Genomic DNA, 24,735 nt, shown 5'->3' with positions numbered 1-24,735 from the left:
GAGAGGCCATGTAGGAGTACATGGTGGGTTGTCTCATTGCAGCCGTCCTCAGGAACTGAGTTCTGTGTTTGTGATCCATGACCAGTTACTACCACACATTGGGTTCCGGTAACTCGACCCCTCTCGACTTATTAATCAACATGATCTCTGTCCAGGAGTTGCAACTAGTTTCTGGTGTTTGTAGGTAGTGTTAGTAGTCTACCAAGTGGCACCCGGTACAGGTGGGCTTGGGACAGACTAGGCACAGTGGCACGGTGTACCAAGTGGCACCCGGTTGGTGGGCTTGGGAACCCTGCACACATCGTTTGGGGCCGTAAGCGACACCCCGGCCGGATCTCCTTGCGGATGGAACCTGAATAGGCGATAAACCTGGACTAGAGACTTGTTCGGTTAGTCAGGTCGTGGCCGACTCCCTCGCCCGGCTTCCGCTTGAAGGTTGCCGAGGTACATGACGTGTACAGGGCGGTAAGTGGGGAGAGCGTGTGTGAAGAAGTACACCCCTGCAGGGTTAACATCATCTATTCGAATAGCCGGATTCCTCGGATATGGAAACTTGGACCCACATTGCATAGTTCATAGACAAGTGAAAGTGGATACCCTAAAATACGCAAGATAAGCGTGAGTGCTATGGATGGCGTTCTCGTAGGGAGACGGGAGCGGATCCATAGTGGTGTATTTGATATGGTGAATATGTGGACTCGTGTGCGCCACCTCAAAAGAGTTACTTGCAGTCGTAGTTCAGGATAGCCACCGGGTCAAAGCTGGCTTGCTGCAGTCAAACTCCACCATCCCCTTTGTTGATAATGATGCATGTGTAGATAGATCTGATGTAAGTCTTGCTGGGTACATTTGTACTCACGTTTGCCTATTTTATGTTTTTGCAGAGAGACTTCAGTCTCACTAGTAGTTCCGCTTGGACTTCGACGTTTAGCTTGATACCTCAGCTACGATCTTGTGCCCTCGGCAGGATCTGATAGATAGTCAGGCTTCTCAGCCTTTTTCATTTATAGATGTCTGTACCCAGACATGATAGCTTCCGCTTGTGCTTTGACTTGTATGCTCTGATTGTTGGGTCATGAGACCCATGTTTGTAATGTCTCGCTCCTCGGAGCCTATTGAATAAATTACTTGAGTCGTAGAGTCATGTTGTGATGCCATGTTGTATTTGCACATATCGAGCATATTGTGTGTATGTTATTGAAATGCTTGGTATGTGTGGGATCTGACCATCTAGTTGTTTATCTTTAGTAGCCTCTCTTACGGGGAAATGTCTCCTAGTGTTTCCACCGAGCCATGGTAGCTTGCTACTGCTCCGGAACACTTAGGCTGGCCGGCATGTGTCCTTCTTCGTTCCTGTGTCTGTCCCTTCGGGGAAATGTCACGCGATGAATACCGGAGTCCTGTTAGCCGCTACAGCCCGGTTCACCGGAGTCCTGCTAGCCCAGTGCTACAGCCTGGATTCACTCGCTGATGACCGACACGTTCGATGCTGGGTCATGGATGCCTGTCCCTGTAAGTCTGTGCCGCTTTGGGTTTACGACTAGCCATGTCAGCCCGGGCTCCTTATCATATGGATGCTAGCGACACTGTCATATACGTGTGCCAAAAGGCGCAAACGGTCCCGGGCAAAGGTAAGGCGACACCCGTGGGAATACCGTGCGTGAGGCCGCAAAGTGATATGAGGTGTTACATGCTAGATCGATGTGGCATCGAGTCGGGGTCCTGACAACGCCATAAAATACTTACCCCTTAAGCTCAAGGGGCCAGCCCGGCATTGGCTTAAAAGCCTTCCCGAAAACACCATTGGAAGTTGGGAAGAGCTCGAGGAAGCTTTCCGGGCAAATTTTCAAGGGACCTATGTCCGACCTCCGGATGCAGACAATCTGAGTCATATAACTCAACAACCCGGAGAGTCAGCCCGGAAACTCTGGAACATATTTCTTACTAAAAAGAATCAGATAGTCGACTGTCCGGACGCCGAAGCCCTAGCAGCTTTCAAGCATAGGGCTCGCCAGACACTCGGCCAAGAAAAGCCAAGAACAATGGCCGCATTAACAAGCCTCATGACCCGCTTTTGCGCAGGAGAGGATAGCTGGTTGGCAAGAAGCAGCACCAGCGACCCAAGTACATCCGAACTTAGAGATGGAAACGGGAAACCGCGCCGTAACAAAGAACAGTGCTGGATCAAGGATAACAGCCCGATGAGCACGGCAGTCGAAGCCGGATTCAAAAGCTCTCGGCAAAATAAGAAAAAGCCGCCCCCCAAAGATGACAGGGACGAGCTATCTAACCTCAACAAAATCTTGGACAAAATATGTCAAATCCACAGTACTCCCGGGAGACCTGCAAACCACATCCACAGAGATTGTTGGGTCTTCAAGCAGTCCGGCAAACTCAACGCCGAACACAAGGGGCTCGACACACCAAGTGAGGATGACGACGCACCCCACAAGCAGAACACCGGAGAACAAAAGAAGTTCCCACAAGGAGTCAAAACAGTAAATTCACTTCAGGTGATAAAAGGGAAAAACAGAATGGCCCCTACGAAGACACGCGCCATATGGCCTACCCCAGAGGAGCCCCGCCACTGGTTGTTACAGCCAATCACCTTTGATCATCAGGATTACTCCAGGGGTATCCGGAATGCAGGCTGGACCGCCTTGGTCTTGGATCCGATTATTGACGGACTCCAATTTACAAAAGTCCTAATGGACGGCGGCAGTGACCTAAACATGTTATATCAGGACACAATCCGCAAACTGGGGGTAAACCCAGCAATAATTTGCCATGGCAACACTTCCTTTCAAGGAGTCACGCCGGGCCCAGATACCCAGAGTATGGGTTCCCTTTCGTTAGAAGTCATGTTCGGCTCACCCAACAACTTCCGAAGCGAAAAGCTAACCTTCCACATCACCCCATTCATAAGTTGCTATCAAGCGCTACTGGGACGCGAAGCTTTCGCCCGCTTTAACGCAATACCGCATTATGCATCCCTCACACTCAAAATGCCCGGTCCACGAGGCATCATCTCATTACAGGGAAATATCAAGTGATCCCCGAAGTGCGGATAATGATGCGGCTGCCTTGACAGCCGCACACCAAGCCAGCCATTACTACCCCAGACACGGCTTGATGAGTCCGGCGTAAACATACAAAGGCTTAATAGCCGCACAAACCTGTACAAGGGGCTTCGCGTGTTTACACCAGGAAACAATACGGCTCAATTATACTCATGTCTCTGTACTATATTTTGTTTATTTTAATATAGATTTCCCGCACGATTATTTTTCACTAAGTTCCTCTCTCTCGCAGAGGAACAACGTGCTATGCCCGTCCAGGATACGGCACAATGGAGACACAGGCACAGACGTGCAGTAGGGACCCGTTTTAAGGATTCTTTTCAGATTAAGACCCTGCGTAAACCTTTTTTACTGTCTCTTGTTAATAACATCCCCCGGTTTTCGCTATAACCGAGGAGGAGGCTGGCGTCTTGGAATGTGGCCACGCCAGAATTTTGCGCGTTCCTGAGCACCAGGGGCTTCTTACCAAGGGCTTTTGTTCGGCCCATTTTCATAAAGACCGAATACCTTAGGGAGTGTTCGGCGTCGCGAGTTTGGCCTTATATGCATCAGCTTTGAATCATGTCTTTGGTCAAATGTTGGGTTTGCCCGGCTCCTATGTTTTGCTGCCTTATGTTCCGCTCTATCGGCTAAGGCGGCACCAGGAGAACTACTGCGATTGTGCCCCGGTTCGGCCAGGAGAGCACCTCAGTAGAGAAAGCCGAAAACTGACTGTCATGATATAGCGAGAGACTGGTCAACCACTTGATGACTTTCGGAATCTTTAGGATTCCTCCGCATTAATGAAGGGCCGCTTCCCGGTCAGGCACACACGCGCCCTGAATTCGGGCGAGCGCGGTGCCCCTAGGGGCTATTCAGTAGCCCCACTGTCAAACTCATATGGCTAAGTGAAAGTGATAAAGCATTATAGTCCGGTTGCCTAGTTCGCTGCGCTATCACCTCCTTTATAGGACCAAGACGTTGGATTAAGTGTGAAAAGGCGCCTTTTTGCGAACACCCCCGCATTATTTGTGTGGGGGCTGAAGCCAACGACTGCCATCTTTTAGGTTGTATACACATATACATTAATGGCCGCACAGGAGGCATTATAATTCTTGCAAGCACAAGTATAAAAAGCTTTTATATTCTATCAAAATATTTGTTTTACAATAGCACATGCTATTTGAACACAACATCCTTCGAGCATTGCGCCTCTATTAAACGAGTGCCCTGAAGAACTTCCTCAAAGTAGTGCTTGGCAGGTACTCGGCTTTCGTCCGAATCCCGGGATGCAACAACACTGGCCTTCATATCCGCCCAGTATGTTTTGACACGGGCAAGAGCCATCTATGCACCCTCTATGCACGCCGACCTCTTCATTGCATCAACATGCGGCACCGAACCAAGGAACTGCTGCACCAAGCTAAAATAACTCTTCGGCTCTGCTCTTCCGGCCACAGATGACTCGCAACATATCTCATGGCAAGTCCGGATAACCTGTTCAGCTCCGCCCAAGCGGCCAAATGGTCGGATACCGAAAGTGGGCGCTCTGGATTATGGAACTACGACCAAAATAGTTCTTCCAATTTATGGTCACCTCGACCCGGAAGTGTTCGGTCGCGTCTGCGGCACTCGCCGCTAAATCCAGATAAGTGTTCTCCGCACTCCACTTCCGGTCTAACGGAGCATACTTAGGATCCCCGAACTTCATCCGCAGCATATAGGGCTTTCCAGCCGCGATATCTCCGGCCTGATGTAGCTCCTCCTTCATAGCTCTCATTGCAGAGCGTGTCCTTGGCCTCGACAGTAACCTTTTCTAGGTCCTTCTGTGCCACCCTATCTTCTTCTTCACGAAGCTTGCAATGGTCGGCAGCATCCCTCAATTTTACAGCCATCTCAGCTATTTCTTTCTTGCTTTGGCAGTGAGCAGCCTGTTCGGCTTTTAGCTCTTCAGCCGCTTTAGCGGCAGCTGCATCACTCTTCCTTGCTTGCTCCTTGGCCCGGGCAAGTTCCGCCCGAAGGTTCTCCATGGCAGCGGCGCCATCTGCATCAAGCACATATGTTATAAGACACGAGTATCAAGCTCCTCTTCTTAGATGTCTTTGGAGACATTACATACCTTGTGCCTCGTCTAGCCACTTATTTACAAGCGCGATGTCAGCATCTGCTACGTCAAGTTGCCGCTTTAGCTCGGCAGATTCACCAGTCCGGCTAGCCACTGAACGCCTTGCCACCTACATAGGAAGGGCGACATATTATACCTAGGATTATGATCCTCTATGCACCGTCCTTTTTTGACAACACACAGAGTCTCAGGGGCTACTATTTATACAGGGCGCATTTTATATATGCGGCTCTACCAAAAGGTACACCTTTGCGCGTACCTCAAAGCCTGTCAGTAAACTCCTGGCGGCTTCGTACAATCCGCTTTCCGCGGATGAAATCCTTCCAATCACCATGTTCATCAACACACGGTGTTCTTCTGAGATAGACGCTCGCCCGAGCAGATCCTTCAGCCCCTCCGACCGCGCACCAGAGGGTGCCGGACTAGCCTGACAACCTTTTTCAGGGTCCGGACTTGGAGAAACCCTCCGAGACGACACCTCGGGGTCGCCTGCCTTGTAAGACGGTACAGCTGGGGGAGGCGTTTCGCTCTCAATCATCTCCGGACAAAGATCCCCTGAAGATGAGCTCTGCTGAGAAGGGTTGAGATCCAAATGCAAGGTAAAAATTTCGGTTATCTTCCTCAGAAATAAAACAGGGATTTCACTCATTTTTGAGCCCCTCTCTTTGCTTACGGCTCGGTGGAGAGCTGATCCCCATGGGGGCGCAATGCGGCCGGGGCATTCTCCGGCGCCGGACCCTCTGGCGAAGATTTCTTCCCCCGTTTTGAGGACATCGCCTCCGGGTCTTCAGAGGCGGTCCTTTTCTTTCCTTGGTCGGGGGAATTCTCGATTCCTCCCTTCCTGACAACCTTCTTCGCGGAGGCGGTAGCTCCTTGGTTCCCCTCTTCGCCTTCGGAATTCTGGTCAACACGGGATCCGGCGTGGTCTCAGGCAGGGGGGCCGGACACCTGATGAGCTTTGCTTTCGCTATCCACTCATGTCCAAAGGATAGCTCTATTAAGAGCAATTTTATGATAAAAATATGGATGGTGTGTCCAAATACGGGGCTACTTGCTTGGGCATCCGGGCGATTGCAGCTCAGACATGCGTCCTCGGACAAGTCCGGACACCTTGCTTGTGATCCGAAGAACAATTTGTACATCTCCACGGGCGTCGTGCCCATAAAGTGTTGGAGGACTCGTGGTCCCTCCGGATTAAATTCCCACAAGCGGAGGGGGCGACGTTTGCAGGGCAGCATGCGGCGAATCAGCATAACTTGCGCCACTACGGTCAAGTTGATATCTCTTTCTAGGAGATCTCGAATGCGGCCCTGCAGCCAGGGCACGTCTTTGGACGGCCCCCAGATAAGCCCTTCATTGACCCATGACGCTAGCCGTGGTGGGGGACCCGAGCGAAAAGCAGGTGGCGCCACCCATGTGGTGCCCCTGGGGGCGGTGATGTAAAACCAGTCCCGTTGCCATAAGCCGAACTCCTCTTGGAAAGATCCCTCGGGCCATGGAGCGTCAGCCATCTTGCTTATGATAGCTCCTCCGCACTCAGCGTGCTGCCCCTCGATCATCTTCGGTTTTACCTTGAAGGTTCTAAGACACAACCCGAAGTGAGAAGTAATATGGAGGAAGGCCTCACACACGACAATGAACGATGAGATTTGGAGGATGGACTCCGGAGCTAAGTCGTGAAATTCCAGCACGTAATAAAACATGAGCCCCCTCACGAAGGGATCAATCGGGAAGCCTAGCCCCAGAAGGAAGTGAGATGTGAACACCACGCTCTCATCGGGCCGGGGAGTGGGAATGGCCTGCCCTTGAGCAGGCAGCCTATGCGAGATTTCGCCGGTTAGATACCTGGCATCTCTCAGCTTTCGCACGTCTTCTTCCGTAACGGAGGAAGGCATCCACCGGCCTTGAAGGTCGGAGCCGGACATTATCGAAGGTCCGAAGCGCCTAAAACTGGAGCTTTGGGTGTTGGAACTCGAGGCGAGGGGCGGATTCAATTGAATTGAAAAGAAAGGAGTCGAGCCTTGGTCTCTTTATAAAGAGGTTGAATACCAAGAGCCCTCCCCGTAACCGTTTGGGACTCGCTTTCAATTAGGAGTCATACCAAAGGCACGGTTGGGTTAGCCACGCTCGTATTGATGAGAATCCCGGAATAAGGGGACAAGATCTCTGCTTTGACAAGACATGCCAAGGAAACCGCCTCGCTAGACGCGCTGAGGTGGAACAGTAAAACAATTCGAATAAAGGCTTGGTCATGGCGTGATGTCACGCTGCGGAATACGTCAGCAGATTAGATTTGTGCAGATATTATTCTCTCTACGGTGGTATGTGGAACTTATTTTGCAGAGCCGGACACTATCCTTGTGTTCAACATTTTCTATGAAGTATTCGGAGGAGGAACCCGCCTTGCAATGCCGAAGACAATTTGCGCGCCGGACTCATCATCATTGAAGCCTGGTTCAGGGGCTACTGAGGGAGTCCTGGATTAGGGGGTGTCCGGATGGCCGGACTATGACTTTTGGCCAGACTCCCGGACTATGAAGATACAAGATTGAAGACTTCGTCCCGTGTCCGGATAGGACTTTCCTTGGCGTGGAAGGCAAGCTTGGCGATTCGATATGAAGATCCCCTCCCATTGTAACCGACTCTATGTAACCCTAGCCCTCTCCGGTGTCTATATAAACCAGAGAGTTCTAGTCCGTAGGACGAACAACAATCATACCATAGGCTAGCTTCTAGGGTTTAGCCTCTCTGATCTCGTGGTAGATCAACTCTTGTACTACCCATATCATCAATATTAATCAAGCAGGAGTAGGGTTTTACCTCCATCGAGAGGGCCCGAACCTGGGTAAAAACATCGTGTCCCTTGTCTCCTGTTACCATCCGCCTAGACCGCACAGTTCGGGACCCCCTACTCGAGATCCGCCGGTTTTGATACCGACACTTGTCATTTACCTCTTGAACTTGAACATAAAGCATATTGGGCTATTAAAGAGCTCAACTATGATTTCAAACTTGCCGGTGAGAAGAGGTTATTTGATATTAGCTCACTTGATTAATGGAGAACCCAAGCTTATGAGAATGCCAAGCTATTCAAGGAAAAAGTGAAACGTTGGCATGATAAGAGGATACAAAAGTGTGAGTTTAACGTAGAAGATTATGTGTTATTATTCAACTCTCGTTTAAGATGTTTTGCAGGAAAACTTCTCTCAAAATGGGAAGGTCCCTACGTTATTGAGGAGGTCTATCGTTCTGGTGCTATAAAAATCAACAACTTTGAAGGCACAAATCCGAGGGTGGTAAACGGTCAAAGAATTAAACATTATATTTCAAGTAATCCTATCAATGTTGAAACTAATATTATTGAAACTGTAACCCCTGAGGAATACATAAGGGACACTTTCCAGAACGTTCCAGACTCCGAAAAGGTATAGGTATGTGGTACGGTAAGTAAACCGGCTCCAAAACAACTCCAATGGCATTTTTTATCAGTTTTGGAATATTTAAGAATTTTAGGAAGAAAGAAGTAGTCCGAAAGGGACACGAGGCTCCCACAAGAGTGGAGGGCGCCCCCCCTATAGGGTGCGCCCCCCTGTCTCGTGGGCACCTCGTGTGCCTCCCGGACTCCGTTTTCTTGCACATTACGTATTTTGGTCGGTAAAAATTCATTATATATACTCCCGAAGGTTTTGACCACCGTATCACGCAAATATCCTCTGTTTTTGTTTCGAGTTGTTCCTGTTGCAGAATAAAGCAAGATGTCTTCTCAGGAGTCAGTTGGGGAGAGCTGGGTATCTCACCCAATGCTAGGTCCAGGAGAAAATAGCGATGCCTATCACTTTGGACCATCAACGGAGGATGAGATGGAGGCTGATTTGAAAAGGATAGATGCCATGGAGGAAGATCAAGAAGTCACCTCTCGTCTCCGAGTAGAATTCATGATGGGGGAACTACCAAGCATGGCTATTCCAACTTCGGTCATCCCTTCCAACTCTAGATTTCTTTCTTATGAAAATATGAAAAAGAGTTTCACTTGTTCTCTAGAAGCTATGCAGCATCCTTGGGTAAAAGGAGCTTTGGCCATTACGGGCAAGATTCGTAAAGAAATTATGGACCTCAAACAACAAGTCAATAAGCTCGAGGAGGAGAACCATATCCTGAAGGGCATCATTGCCAAGAAGATCATAACACCAACTGTGAAGAAGGAGAAATAATCACATGGGTATGGGAACTCCCCTTGGCAACTGCCAAGCTTGGGGGAGGTGCCCCGGTACCGTATCACCATCACACTCCTATCTTTACCGCTTTATTTAGTTCGATCCTTTTAGTAGTATCTTGATCTAGTAGATTCGAGTTTTGATATCAAGTAGTTTAGAGTTTTGCACTGTGATCTCTTTATGTAATCGAGTCCGTGTGCTATCTATAATAAAGATTAGTGTTGAGTCAAGGGCTTTGTTATGTTGCTATGATCTTGAGAAAGTAGAAAGAATAAAAGAGTTCATATTGATCTTATGGATAGTGATAACTTCACACATACAAAGTATGAGGCATAAAAACTGTTGAGAGTTGATGAACGTAGCCTTGGTCATCGTGGCAATTAATAGGAAGTGATAAGGAAAGAGGAGTTCACATATAAATATATTATCTTGGACATCTTTTATGATTGTGAAGCACTCATTAAGTATGACATGCTAAAAGAGTTGATGTTGGACAAGGAATACAACGTAATGGTTTATGTTTTCCGAGATCTCAGTTAAAGTATATTGTCATTGACCTTCCAAACATGTTGAGCTTGACTTTCCCCCTCATGCTAGCCAAATTCCTTGCACCAAGTAGAGATACTACTTGTGCTTCCAAATATCCTTAAACCCAGTTTTGCCATGAGAGTCCACCATACCTACCTATGGATAGAGTAAGATCCTTCAACTAAGTTGTCATCAGTGCAAGCAATAAAAATTGCTCTCTAAATATGTATGACTTATTAGTGCAGAGAAAATAAGCTTTGTACGAACTTGTTATGGAAGTAATAAAAGCGACGGACTGCATAATAAAGGTCCACATACAAGTGGCAATATAAAGTGGCGTTCTTCTGCATTAGGATTTTGTGCATCAATCCTAAACGCGCATGACAGCCTCTGCTTCCCTCTGCGAAGGTCCTATCTTTTACTTTATGCTTGAGTCAAGGTGATCCTCACCTTTCCCTTTTTCATTTTATCCTTTGGCAAGCTCCTCGTGTTTGAAAGATCATGATATATATATCCAATTGGATGTAAGTTAGCATAGGCTATTATTGTTGACATCACCTAAAGGTGAATATGTTGGGAGGCAACACAATAAGCCCCTATCTTTCTCAGTGTCCGGCTGAAACTCAATAACCAAGTACTGCGTGAGTGTTAGCAATTGTAGGAGACTACGAGATAGTTGAGTATGTGAGCTTGCTGAAAAGCTCTATTATTGACTCTTTCTGATATTACGATAAATTGCAATTGCTTCAGTGACTGAGATTATAGTTTGTTAGTTCCCAATGAAGTTTTTGAATCATACTTGACATTGTGAATTGCTTGTTACTCGAGCATAGGAAATCATATGACAAAATCTATATATATTGTTGTTATAAGAATGATCATGATGCCCTCATGCCCGTATTTTATTTTTATCGACACCTCTATCTCTAAACATGTGGACATATTTTTTGATTTTGGCTTCTGCTTGAGGACAAGCGAGGTCTAAGCTTGGGGGGGTTGATACGTCCATTTTCCATCATGCTTTTATATCAATATTTATTGCATTATGGGCTGTTATTACACATTATATCTCAATACTTATGGCTATTCTCTCTTATTTTACAAGGTTTACCATGAAGAGGGGGAATGCCGGCAACTGGAATTCTGGCTGGAAAAGGAGCAAACGTTGGAAACCTATTCTGCACAGCTCCAAAAGTCCTGAAACTCCACGAAACAACTTTTTAGATTTAATAAGAATTTCTAAGAGAAAGAAATAGGCCAGGGGGCCCACACCCTGTCGAGGAGACAGGGGGCGCCCCCCCCCCCTATAGGGCGCCCCCCTATCTCTTGGGCCCCTGGTGGGCCTCCGGTGTCCATCTTCTGCTATATCATCACTTTTACCCTGGAAAAAATCGTGGGCAAGCTTACGGGACGAAACTTCGCTGCCACGAGGCAGAACCTTGGCGGAATCAATCTAGGGCTCTGGCAGAGCTGTTCTGCCGAGGACACTTCCCTCCGGGAGGTGGAAATCATCACCAACGTCATCACCAATGATCCTCTCATCGGGAGGGAGTCGATCTCCATCAACATCTTCACGAGCACCACCTCCTCTCAAAACCCTAGTTCATCTCTTGTATCCAATCTTGTATCAAAACCACAAATTGGTACCTGTGGGTTGCTAGTAGTGTTGATTACTCCTTGTAGTTGATGCTAATTGGTTTACTTGGTGGAAGATCATAAGTTCAGATTCTTTATGCATATTATTACTCCTCTGATTATGAACATGAATATGCTTTGTGAGTAGTTACGTTTGTTCCTGAGGACATGGGTGAAGTCTTGCTATTAGTAGTCATGTGAATTTGGTATTCGTTTGATTTTTGATGAGATGTATGTTGTCTTTTCCTCTAGTGGTGTTATGTGAACGTCGACTACATGACACTTCACCATTATTTGGGCCTAGAGGAAGGCATGCGGAAGTAATAAGTAGATGATGGGTTGCTAGAGTGACAGAAGCTTAAACCCTAGTTTATGCGTTGCTTCGTTAGGGGATGATATGGATCCATATGTTTAATGTTGTGGTTAGGTTTACCTTAATACTTCTTTTGTAGTTGTGCATGCTTGCAATAGGGGTTAATCATAAGTGGGATGCTTTTCCAAGTTAGGGCAGTACCCAAGTACCGGTCCACCCACATATCAAATTATCAAAGTACCGAACGTGAATCATATGAACGTGATGAAAACTAGCTTGACGATAATTCCCAATGTGTCCTCAGGAGCTCCTTTATCATTATTAGAAATTGTCCAGGCTTATCCTTTGCTTCATAAAGGATTGGGCCACCTTGCTGCACTTTGTTTACTTTATTTACTTGTTACTCATTACTATTTATCTTATCACAAAACTATCTATCACCTACAATTTCAGTGCTTGCAGAGAAAACCTTACTGAAAACCGCTTATCATTTCCTTCCGCTCCTCGTTGGGTTCGACACTCTTACTTATCGAAAGGACTACGATAGATCCCCTACACTTGTGGGTCATCAGCTTGCTCCACTGCCGCAGCTCCCCACATAGCTCCATCTCCATGTTGATCTTTCTCTACTTCTATCGGCTTCTATTTGTGATGAGTTTATGTCTCATGAACTATTGCCTGTACTATTATTCTAATCACACTTCTTCAATATCTTTGCCATCAGGGATGCTCAGCTCGATTTTAATGGAATTGCACAAAAGCATCATATGATCTGAGGCTGCCAGTCATCTTTCCTTCGACAGGTTCTACCTAGCCATGAAATTAAATCATGTTTAGGGATTAGGATTTAAGTCGTAGTGACCCCATCAGTAGTTTTTCTTTTATACACGCTCTCACAACTTTTGTAATTAGTTGTGAAGTAAATATTGGCTATGATCTGTGAATCATTGAGATGCATCAGCATGCATGTTAGTTTTCCTTTGTATTTGATGGAATGTTGTAACGGGGCAACCTTGGAGTAGGAATGAAAATGGAGTGGAAAGTTTCCATTTCTCCGGAGAAAAAATGGAAACAGAGAGAAACCAACATTTCGTTTCGTTGGATCGCGCCATCGAGAAAAACCAACGTATAAATCACGTCTGTCGCGTTCGTGTCTCACCCTCCTCCATGGCTTCACCCCAAACGATCGCTCGGCATGCCACTCACCACAAACCGAGTATATGATAACTTTCCCGCCTGCTTGTCGATGGATCGCGCCATGGATTACTAGCACTACTGGAAGAGATTGACGAGTTGGGGGAGGACAGCTAGCGGTAGCACGGACTCCTAAGAACTTTTTACATGCATTCTGTGGCTGGCTATTGCGACCTTTGAAGGTGGAGCACTCGAGTGCACCGGGAAGCGGCGCGTGCGACACTCTCTCAGCCGGCGCGCCGCTTCAATGTCGGCCACCAGTGAGAGGTCGCGTCCGCTCTGGCCTGGCATGAATGCGGCAATCACCATTTTGGGCGGGAAGCACGCACGGGTGATGAAGAGGGTTTGGGTTGGTCAGAAGCGGGCATGGCAGCGGTCCGAACGCCCGCAAACAAGAGATATTGTATGTTAATATTGCTGCATATATAATTAACAACGTAAATAATGTGCCAGTTGGACAAATATGATTGGAGATGGAGATGGAATTTTATGTAAACTCGGATATGCATGTCTATGTCTATGTGTGTGTGCATGGTGACTCTCGCGACCTGGAAGCGGGGGAGTGCTTTTGATTGAGTTTTCTTTCTTGGTACGTGTAGGATTGAATGTATGTCTAGAGTGGGGGGTGATTAGACTACTTGACCAAATAAAATCTATCCTTTTCCCAATTTTTAAGTCTTGGCAGATTTTAGCAACTTAGCACAAGTCAAGCAATCAACCTACACATGCAAGTCTAAGAGTATAGCAGCGGAATGTAAAACATTGAACATGAAGGTAAAGGGATGAGTTTGGAAGGAGCAAACGCAATGTAGACACGGAGATTTTTGGCGTGGTTCCGATAGGTGGTGCTATCGTACATCCACGTTGATGGAGACTTCAACCCACGAAGGGTAACGGCTGCGCGAGTCCACAGAGGGCTCCATCCATGAAGGGTCCATGAAGAAGCAACCTTGTCTATCCCACCATGGCCATCGCCCACGAAGGACTTGCCTCACTCGGGTAGATCTTCACTAAGTAGGTGATCTCCTTGCCCTTACAAACTCCTTGGTTCAACTCCACAATCTTGATGGAGGCTCCCAAGTGACACCTAACCAATCTGGGAGACACGACTCTCCAAAAGGAAATAGATGGTGTGTTGATGATGAACTCCTTGCTCTTGTGCTTCAAATGATAGTCTCCCCAACACTCAACTCTCTCTCACGGATTTGGATTTGGTGGAAAGATGATTTGAGTGGAAAGCAACTTGGGGAAGGCTAGAGATCAGGATTCATGTGGATGGAATGGAATATCTTGGTCTCAACACATGAGTAGGTGGTTCTCTCTCAGAAAATGTATGCTGGAAGTGTAGGCACGTTCTGATGGCTCTCTCCACGAATGAAGAGTGGGTGGAGGGGTATATATAGCCTCCACACAAAATCTAACTGTTACACACAATTTACCAAACTCGGTGGGACCGAATCACTAAACTTGACTGATTTAGTTCAAAATGTGAACATTAGGCTTTTCGATGGGACCGACATGTCAACTCGATGTGACCAATTTCATTAGGGTTAGGGCATCACTCGGTAGGACCGATTTCTGTAATAGGCAAGCAAAGAGTTGGTCAGGCAAACTCGGTGGGACCGATTCGCTCATTTCAGTGAGACTGAAACGTTACGAAAGGGAAACAGAAAGTTTGCATTGCGAACTCGGCGGGTCCGATCGCTCATATAGGTTGGACCGAAACGTTACAAAGGGAAACAGAGAGTTTGCAATCCCATCTCGGTGAAACCGAGATCCCTATCGGTGAGACCGAACTGACTAGGGTTTCTGGCAGTGGCTATGTCAAGTGAACTCGGTGGCGCCGGATAGATCAAATCGGTGGGGCCGAGTTTGATTTTTGGTCTAGGACATATATGGATATGAGAAAGTGATTGAGGGCTTTTGGAGCATATCACTAAGCATTTTGAGCAAGCAAGCCATTAAGAAACACCTCATCCCCTTTTAATAGTATTGGCTTTTCCTATGGACTCAATGTGATCTTGGATCACTAAAATGAAAAGGTAGAGTCTTAATCTTGAGCCAATTTGTGTCCTTAGCATTTAGAGAGTTCCATATTCCTAGTCCATGCCATGCCAATCATTGAACTTTCTAAAATTATCATCTTGAAATAGCATTAGTTCAATGAGCTATATGTTGTTAGGGATTACCAAAACCACCCAGGGATAGTTGCAGTTTCAATCTCCCCCTTTTTGGTAACTGATGACAACATATAGATCAAAGCTTCGACAAATGATAATAAGATTTGAAATGCATCGTCGCTTTGAGAAGTATGTGATAAGTAAGAGCTCCCCAAAAATTTGTGCATTATTTGAGATTTGCTTTTGAATGCAAATGCACAATCGAATAGGATCATGCGTTACTCTTCCATGTCACATACATCTTGGTGGAGCGCTCAAAATGATAGAAATTTTAAAAAAACATGCACTCATCACCAAGGCAAAGTGAATGATCATATAGGAGATATAAAAGATAGTATCATCCAAACAAGCATTAAAGTAGAATATGATCAAACACATGATCATACAAGTATCTCACACACATAGACATAAAGTATCAAACAAGCACACACAAAAGTTTCAACCAAATAACAAAAGACCAAAGAAGCAAAAACCCTCTCTCTCGAAGCCTATGATCTTTACATTTCTCCCCCTTTGGCAACAAGTTACCAAAAAGTTTGAAAATGCATAGTGCTATGTGTCTCTCTAGGCTTGATCTTCGGGAGGTGGTGTTGAGGGTACTCCAAGGACGAAAGCATCTGTAGAAGTAGTTGGAGCTGGTAGAGTGGCAACTGGAGGTGGCACTGAAGTTGTAGCTTCTGCTACTGATGAAGTTGCTCTAGTGTCAGCCATGGGCACTGCAGCAGACCTCTGACCTCTGGGCACTCTCTGAAATGCATTTGTGGTAGCCTGCCCTTTATTCTCCTCAGCTTCCTCCTAGAGCTGCTCAACAGCTGTCTGCATCTCTGTCACTTTAAGATCAAGATCATAGAACTTTGTTTCAATGATCGTCTCCAAGCTCTCCTGATTTTGAGTTAGGGTGGCCAAGCCCTTCTCAATCCTCAAGGTTGCTTGAATCAGATAAGCAAGTTGATCTTGTTTGCTCCTTAGGAACACTTGAGATGCCTCTTCAACACTTGGCATCTTTGCAGCTTTCTCAGCCTTTGCCTTCTCTCTCTTTTCTTGTGCTTGCACAGATGTGGGATCTTCTTCATTCATCACAACAATGTTGTCCTCAAATTCTGTTCTCAAGGGTAGATGCTCCTTATCCAACAGATAGGTGCCTGTGCCCATCTTGGAGTTGATGAGCACCTGAATATGTGGGTCATACCCACAAGATCTCTTCTGATCTGCATCTGTCCTCTTGATTGTTTCAACAATCAGACTCATAACTTTGAACTTCTGGGGCACATCAAATATCTGCAGCAAATTGATTGAATGGCCTCTGATCATCTTGTGATCTCCAGATTTGGGTAAGGTATGCCTCAATATAGTGTTGATTGTGGCCAAGCCAGACAAAAAATAATGAACAGATCCAAACTTATGTGTTTCCAATGCTTTGTCTGGAATCTCCTTGTACATGTTGGCCATAGAGTTGTGGTCTTTCTTCTTCTTGGCATAGACATCCAAGTTATCTTCATGCTCTTCAGGGGCATTTATCAATTTGCCCACTCATCAACTGTGGACTGGTACCTTGTACCCTCAAACATCCAAACAATTCTACCATCTGGATAAAAATGAGTTGTAGAGTAGAATTGCGTGATGAGTTCATCATTCCATTTTGTCAGCTTCTGACCCATAAACTTGTCAACACCACATGCTTTGAAGCTCTCATGCACACCTGGAAAATGATCTTCATTCTCATCAATGTATTTCCAATATGCCCACTTCATATCACAAATTATGGGCTTCTTGTCAAGCAAAATGGTTTCATAGAAATCTTGCTGCTCTTTTGTATGGAACATGTAGTCCACTGCAGTCCTCCTCCTCGCATCATAAGGGTCACTTTGGCTCCAAAGTCTGAGACCTGCATCCTTCCAGATGCTCATATCTTCTGCCACTGGATGGCTGTCATCATTATCTGGAATTTTTGGTTTAAGCTTCCTAAGCACTTGGGCTTCAGCATCTTCTTCTTCAATCTCAGGAACTGGGGCATTGTTCTTTTCTACAACTGGAATGTTCCTTGTGCTCCTCTTGGGCTTTGAAACCTTTGGAGCTTGAGCAGAACCTTTGGGGGCAGTCTTGGGCTTTGAAGGGGCAGCCCCAGACCTAATAGCATCCCCCATCAGCTTTTGGGACTTGGTTGTTGGTGCAGCATCCTCTTCCTCTTCCTCTTCTTCATCTGATGAGTGCTTCTCAAATTCTGCCATTGGATCCACCTTCTTGCACCATCTTCCTCTCTTCCTTTCCTTTTTCTTCTGGCCCTCACTAGCAGCCTCTCCTCCAGTTGATTTGGAAGGTTCCTGAGTGGAGGCCCTAGCCTTAGACATAGGAACTCTCTTGGTAGGTGCCTTCTTGTGCATTCCAGGTTTTGTTGTAGCAGCAGCTGAGCCAAATTCCTTCTTAACAACCTTCTTCTTTGAGGTCACTTCTTCCTCAGTAGCCACATAGTCCTCATCCTTTGAGTCCGAGGTTCTCTTCTTCCTAGTTCGAGTGGATCCCTTGGGCAAATTGCTTGGAGTTCTTCTGCTGCCATCATCATAGCTGCTAGAGGGACTAGTGCCCTCACTCATGTTCACTTGCTCTTCTGACTTATTCTGGCTATCACTCTGATCTGACATTCCGGCAAGGCAAACTGACAGCAGACCCTGTGAATAGATATAGATGAGATAGAGTGGATGAGCATCACAAAAGTGTAGAGTTTTTGCAAAACAAATGAGTCAAAACTTAGTTTTAGTTTTCCACAGAAAGCATTTCGGAGCTACCGATTTGTTAAACTTGGTGACACCGAAACAACTTTTGGAGTCTAAACTAGTGAAATCGGCCAGACCGAGACACAGTTCGGTGACTTCGAGATTGCTAGGGTTTCACAGAGAGTTGAACCCGGTCACACCGATTTGCAACTTTCGATCAGACCGAAAAGTGCTAGTGCAACAGCCTAAGCCAAATCGGTGAGACCAATTTCCACAACTCGGTCTGTCCAAGATGAATTTGGCGGAAACCTAACCCTAAATTTTCGAATCAAACCTAATCTATGGAGGTTTTCTCTGGATAGATTGATCTCATACATGGTAAGGAACATGTCATTTGCATTGTGCTAAGAATCAGAGGTAAGAACAGCACAAAGTTTCGAACTCATACCCTAGTTCGGTGATGAGCTCGCTATGGCGGCAACGGCGGTGTTGAAATCCGTTGACGGTGATGGAGACCAGCGGCCGGAGGTAGCTGGCGACGAGAGGATGATCCGGAAACCCGAGGTGGCAGAGCAGGACACGCACAGGTTTTCAAGAAATTTCCAAAATCTCACCCGTTGGTATATATATTCTGACCCTGTCGGTGTGACCGAGTGGAAGAACTCGGTGGCACCGAGATGCAGAACCGCAAGTGGTTACTACAACTCGGTGTGACCGAAAAGTTCTAATCGGTTGCACCGAGATTGAAAACCTAGATCAACTCAGTGAACTCGGTGTGAACGAAGTGGATGAATCGGTCAGACCGAAATGCGCAGAGAGGTTTTGGAAGTTTAAGTCTATGACGAATCAGGGACTCCGAGTGCTCCTCACACGGAGTGGTTTGAATATGACTTGATCAAACTTTGTGATGTAGCATGAATAGAGTTTGAGATGAGAAAAGCATAAATAGCTAGAGGAAGTTCTTAGGCATTCTTGTCCATCCATTTGGCAACAGAGAAAATGCCAAACAATCAAAGCAACAAATGGATGTCCTCGAATGAGTAAACTATGTAACCAACATGCTCACACAATAAAATGGCAAATGAAATATGTGGCAAAGCATGCACAAACACTCTAGCATCTATCAAGCAATTGGCGATGACTAGGTCATCTATATATGAGTATATTGACTTAGGAGTCAAATGAGAACATTTGATCATAGGTCATACTCATCATTTAAGCTCAAGTGGGGTTACCACTTTTACATAAAGCATTGTTGTGTTCAGACCATTAGAGTTGCTTTATCTCAATTGATTAGAGTAAAGCTCCCCCTAGATGTGATATCCCCCCTAAGAGGGATGAACTAACCTTGGGTTTTGTCGATCATGACTTCATGTAGATGTTGAAGATCTGGATGCTGAATGTTGATGTAGATCATTTGGAGCAATCCTTTGGAGTGAGTTGCACTTTCAATACCTACACGGGTTAGTCCCATAAGGAACAAACAAGGATATCCATAGACATAGAATGAAGTTCATACATGATGATGTCCATGAAAGCATTGGGTTACCTTGTCCCTTGTCTTACCAACGAGAGGATTTGTGACTCCTTGAACTAGTGCAAGATATGGAAGTTGTTTGCACTTGTCCTTGCCAAAATGGTATGACTGAAGTATGTTGGCGGAGTCACCCTCAAGAACTCTCTAGTTCTTTTTCTTTGGGATCCACATCATCTTGATGGGAATCCTTGGAGTTGTAGTCGTACTTGATGAAGTAGAACTTGATGTAGTCTTGGGAACCCACTTGACCAAGGCCTTAGGAGCTTGTTCAAATGCATCAACCTCCTCTTGAAGCTTGTCCTTGCCTTTTTGCTTGTGGTCTTGTGGTGGAATATCATCTTGAGTTTGTGTCCCTTGGAAAGAAGTAGGATCATACTTCTATTGTTGAGGAACAAACTTTGTCTTGGGGTATTGATCTTCTTCCCACTCAACTCCATTGGCATTGAACTTTCGTTCAAAACCAACACCTTGATTCTTCTGGTGTCCTCCTTGCTTGCATACAATTTCCTCAAATTGCTTACTCCCGGCAAGGCTCTTGTAAACATCTTTCTCTATAATTCCCTTCAATAAGCTATTTTCTTGCTCAAGTGTAACTTGGCTAAGAGAATCATTAGTGGAATCAAGAGAACTACTAGAAGCAACAACATTGGATTTAACATGATTATTGTTACTACTAGAAGAAGAATCTTTCTTCCTCTTGTTGCTAGATTTTACTTGTGGTATATAGTAGACAAGAGTAAACACTTGGCAATTTGAGAAGAACTTTTCTTACGAAGATCATAATTGATTGAATTTTAAGAACCCATACTCTTGCTCAAGGTTGATCTTTTCAAAGTGTAGCTTCTCATGAGTCTTTAAAAGTTCTCGATGATATTCTAAGGTAGTTTCATGAGCTAACTTAAGAGTGTTTAGTTCTTTAGTTAGACGCTCAATCTCCTTCTTATCATCGTCACTCATTTTATCTTGATTAGCATGATTAATAGCAAGTTCATCATAGTTTTCATCACTAGAGTTGTCAACAAGTAAATCATCATCACCTAGCAAATCATCTTCATCACTATTGAAATCAACATACTCGGGGTGTTATACCTTTGGGCCTTTAGCCATGAAGCATCTTCCAATTACTTCATTTGGTGAGTCAAATATGTCATAGGAGTTGGTTGACACAAGTGCTAGACCGGCAACACCTTCATCTTGAGTATATTCGGAGTCGGAGTGATAACTTCTCTCGGAGTGATGGTCAGAGTCGGAGTCAGAGCCGGATACCAATTCATCAACGTGAGCTTGATGTCTTCGTTTTGTGTATCTCTTTGATGATTTGTCCTTCCTTTCCGAATCCTTGCTTCTGTGAGAGGTTCTTCGTTCATAACGATCATCTCTACTCCTCCTCTCCCTTGGAGGTGATTCTTATCTTCTACTTCTCCTTTTGGGTGAATCTTCTCTTCTTTTGTAGGGAGTCGTACACTCATTCGAGTAGTGTCTGGGTCTTCCACAATTGTAGCAATTACGCTCACGACTTGAAGATCTTTTGTCATTGTAGGACCTTCACTTGGAACTTCTTTCCTTGCTTTTCTACTCTTGTAGAACTTGTTGAAGTTCTTCATCATTAGGCTCAATTCCTCATTGAAGGTTTGTTTCTCACTTGATGATGTAGGATCATCACATGAGGCTTTGTCAGCACCACATGACTTGTTGTGAAGCTCTTCCTTATCCTTGAGTGACATCTCATGAGCAACAATTCTTCCAATGACTTCTGTTGGCTTGAGATCTTTGTAACTGGGCATCATTTGGATCAATGTGCACATGGTATCATATTTTCCATCCAAGGCTCTAAGGATCTTCTTGATGATGAATCTATCGGTCATCTCTTCACTTCCTAAGCTGGCAATCTCATTTGTGATGAGAGCAAGCCTAGAGTAAATTTCAGCAACACCTTCACCATCCTTCATTTTGAACATGTCAAGTTGACTTTGAAGCACATCCAACTTGGATTCCTTGACGGAGTCGGTACCCTCATGCATATCAATCAAAGTATCCCAAATTTCCTTTGCATTGTCAAGATGGCTGATTTTGTTGAATTCTTCGGGGCACAGTCCGTTGAAGAGGATATTTCAAGCTTGAGCATTGTATTGCAGCATCTTAAACTCTTCCGCGGTAGCTTCACTATTCGGTTCTCTCCCATCAAAGAATTCACCTTGCAAACCAATACACACAATAGCCCAAATGGCGAGGTTATGTCCAAGAATATGCATTTTCATCTTATGCTTCCAACTAGCAAAATTAGTACCATCAAAGTAAGGACCTCTATGGTGGTAATTTCCCTCGCCAGACGCCATACTCTCCTAGGTTGTGAAACCAAGGCTATGATCACCAAAAGCTATGAAAATCAAGGCAAATGGAGACCAAGGCTCTGATACCACTTGTAGGATTGAAAGTAGGTCTAGAGGGGGTGATTAGACTACTTGACCAAATAAAAATCTATCCTTTTCCCAATTTTTAAGTCTTGGCAGATTTTAGCAACTTAGAACAAGTCAAACAATCAACCTACACATGCGAGTCTAAGATTATAGCAGCGGAATGAAAAACATTGCACATGAAGGTAAAGGGAGGAGTTTGGAGGGAGCAAACGCAATGTAGAAATGGAGATTTTTGGCATGGTTCCGATAGGTGGTGCTATCGTACATCCACGTTGATGGAGACTTCAACCCATGAAGGGTAACCGCTGTGTGAGTCCACGGAGGGCTCCACCAACAAAGGGTCCACGAAGAAGCAACCTTGTCTATCCCACCATGGTCATCGCTCATGAAGGACTTGCCTCACTCGAGTAGATCTTCACGAAGTAGGCGATCTCCTTGCCCTTACAAACTCCTTGGTTTAACTCCACAATCTTGACGGAGGCTCCCAAGTGACACCTAACCAATCTAGGAGACACCACTCTCCAAAAGGTAATAGATGGTGTGTTGATGATGAACTCCTTGCTCTTGTGCTTCAAATGATAGTCTCCCTAACACTCAACTCTCTCTCATGGATTTGGATTTGGTGGAAAGATGATTTGAGTGGAAAGCAACTTGGGGAAGGCTAGAGATCAAGATTCCTATGGTTGGAATGGAATATCTTGGTCTCAACACATGAGTAGGTGGTTCTCTCTCAGAAAATGTATGCTAGAAGTGTAGGCACGTTCTGATGGCTCTCTCCATGAATGAAGAGTGGGTGGAGGGGTATATACAGCCTCCACACAAAATCAGACTGATTTAGTTCAAAATGTGAACGTTAGGCTTTTTGGTGGGACCGATTTCATTAGGGTTAGGGCATAACATAATTTTGGTGAGATCGATCACACAAACTCGGTAGGACCGATTTCTATAATAGGTAAATAGAGAGTTGGTCAGGCAAAATCGATGGGAACGAATCGCTCATTTCGGTGAGACCAAAACATTACGAAAGGGAAACAGAGAGTTTGCATTGCGAACTCGGTGGGACCGATCGCTCATCTAGGTTGTACCAAAACATTACGATGGGAAACAAAGAGTTTGCAATCCCATCTCGGTGAAACCGAGATCCCTATCGATGAGACCGGACTGACTAAGGTTTCTGGCAGTGGCTATGTCAAGTGAACTCGGTGGTATCAGATAGATCAAATCAGTGGGGCCGAGTTTGACTTCTGGTTTGGGTCATATGTGGATATGTGAAAGCGGTTGAGGGCTTTGGAGCATATCACTAAACATTTTGAGCAAGCAAGCCATTAAGCAACAGCTCATCCCCTTTTAATAGCATTGGCTTTTCCTATGGACTCAATGTGATCTTGGATCACTAAAACGAAAAAGTAGAGTCTTGAGCTTGAGCCAATTTGTGTCTTTAGCATTTTGAGGGGTCCACATTCCTAGTCCATGCCATGCAAATCATTGAACTTTCTGAAATGATCATCTTGAAATAGCATTAGTTCAATGAGCTATATGTTGTTAGGAATTACCAAACCACCCAGGGATAGTTGCACTTTCAGTACGTTAAAAAATTGTCCGCCAGTTTTCGCTTCTTTTTTCCGGGAACGCGCGTATTCTATTTAAAACCACTGCTATGGAGAGATTTTTTTACTCATTGTATATATAGCGTCTTGTTTGATAGGGTTTCTCGCATCTCGCTCTCTCACCCTCTCCATATCAAAACAAGATGACAATGTCCACTCTATCTCTCTCCTCATCGGTGGTCACAAATCTGGCCGAATCCCGTCCGCTGCGGGAGGTGAGGAGGTGCATCGTTGACATTGTCGCCATCGGCGATGGAGGAAGCCGATGTGCAGCATACTCTCGGAGCAGACGCTGGAGCGGACGAAGGTCCTCCGTGCCCTTGTTCGCTGCCATCGTGTGGGTAGATCCCACCCGCCCGCCTAAGCGACATCTCGCCCACCTAAGGTACAACTTCTTGTACTGGTCCAGCTCCCCAGGTCACTACATGCGGGTTTTCTTCTATGCGACTACTCCCCAGCTCCCCATGTACAGTAGCTAGGGATTGTCGGCTGGTCCAACATCACCTAGTATTATAGAGGAAATGCCAGTTGAAAAATTGTCCTGGTTTATGCCTCGGTGGAGGTATACATGTTGTTTCAACAAAAAGTATATGGTGGTTGTGCGGTCATTGTCCATATGCTCCTATTGCTACTGCTAATCTAATACTATCACTGGTTAAATCACTACTAGGGAAAAGCCTAGCAGCAGCGCGGGTTTTAGGCCTATCAGTAGCGCGGGCATGAGCACTACTGGTACGGTGCTACAGCTAAAGGTTAGCAGTAGCGTGCGTTAACCAGCGCTGCTGCTGTATCAACTTAGTAGTAACGCTTTCCCCAAAGAGCGCTACTGGTAATTACTAGTAGCGCTTCTCCCTGCCCGCGCTACTACTATTATTTCATATTTTTGTATTTCATGTTGTATTCATACACCTTGATACAAGTTTTCATACAACAGGGATTTAGAGATTGTTTTTACATCATAATGAGTTATTACATCATGGGGTGAAAGAACCGTGGACTAGTTTCAAGTGGATGGACATCCACTTGAAACTAATCAGCGGTTCTTTCACCGAATGATATAATAAATATCATCATCATCATCATCATATCATTAACAACTTATCATCATAATACATCATTGTCATATAACACGTCCTCATGATCATTGTTTTCATCAATGAGACATCACATAGCAAATTGGTCACTAGTCATAATCACAACTACTCCTCATCATCA

The sequence above is a fragment of the Triticum dicoccoides genome, chromosome 4B, assembly GCF_002162155.2.
Source record: "Triticum dicoccoides isolate Atlit2015 ecotype Zavitan chromosome 4B, WEW_v2.0, whole genome shotgun sequence".
NCBI classification, from domain to species: Eukaryota; Viridiplantae; Streptophyta; class Magnoliopsida; order Poales; family Poaceae; genus Triticum; species Triticum dicoccoides.
This window is presented reverse-complemented; position numbering follows the sequence as displayed.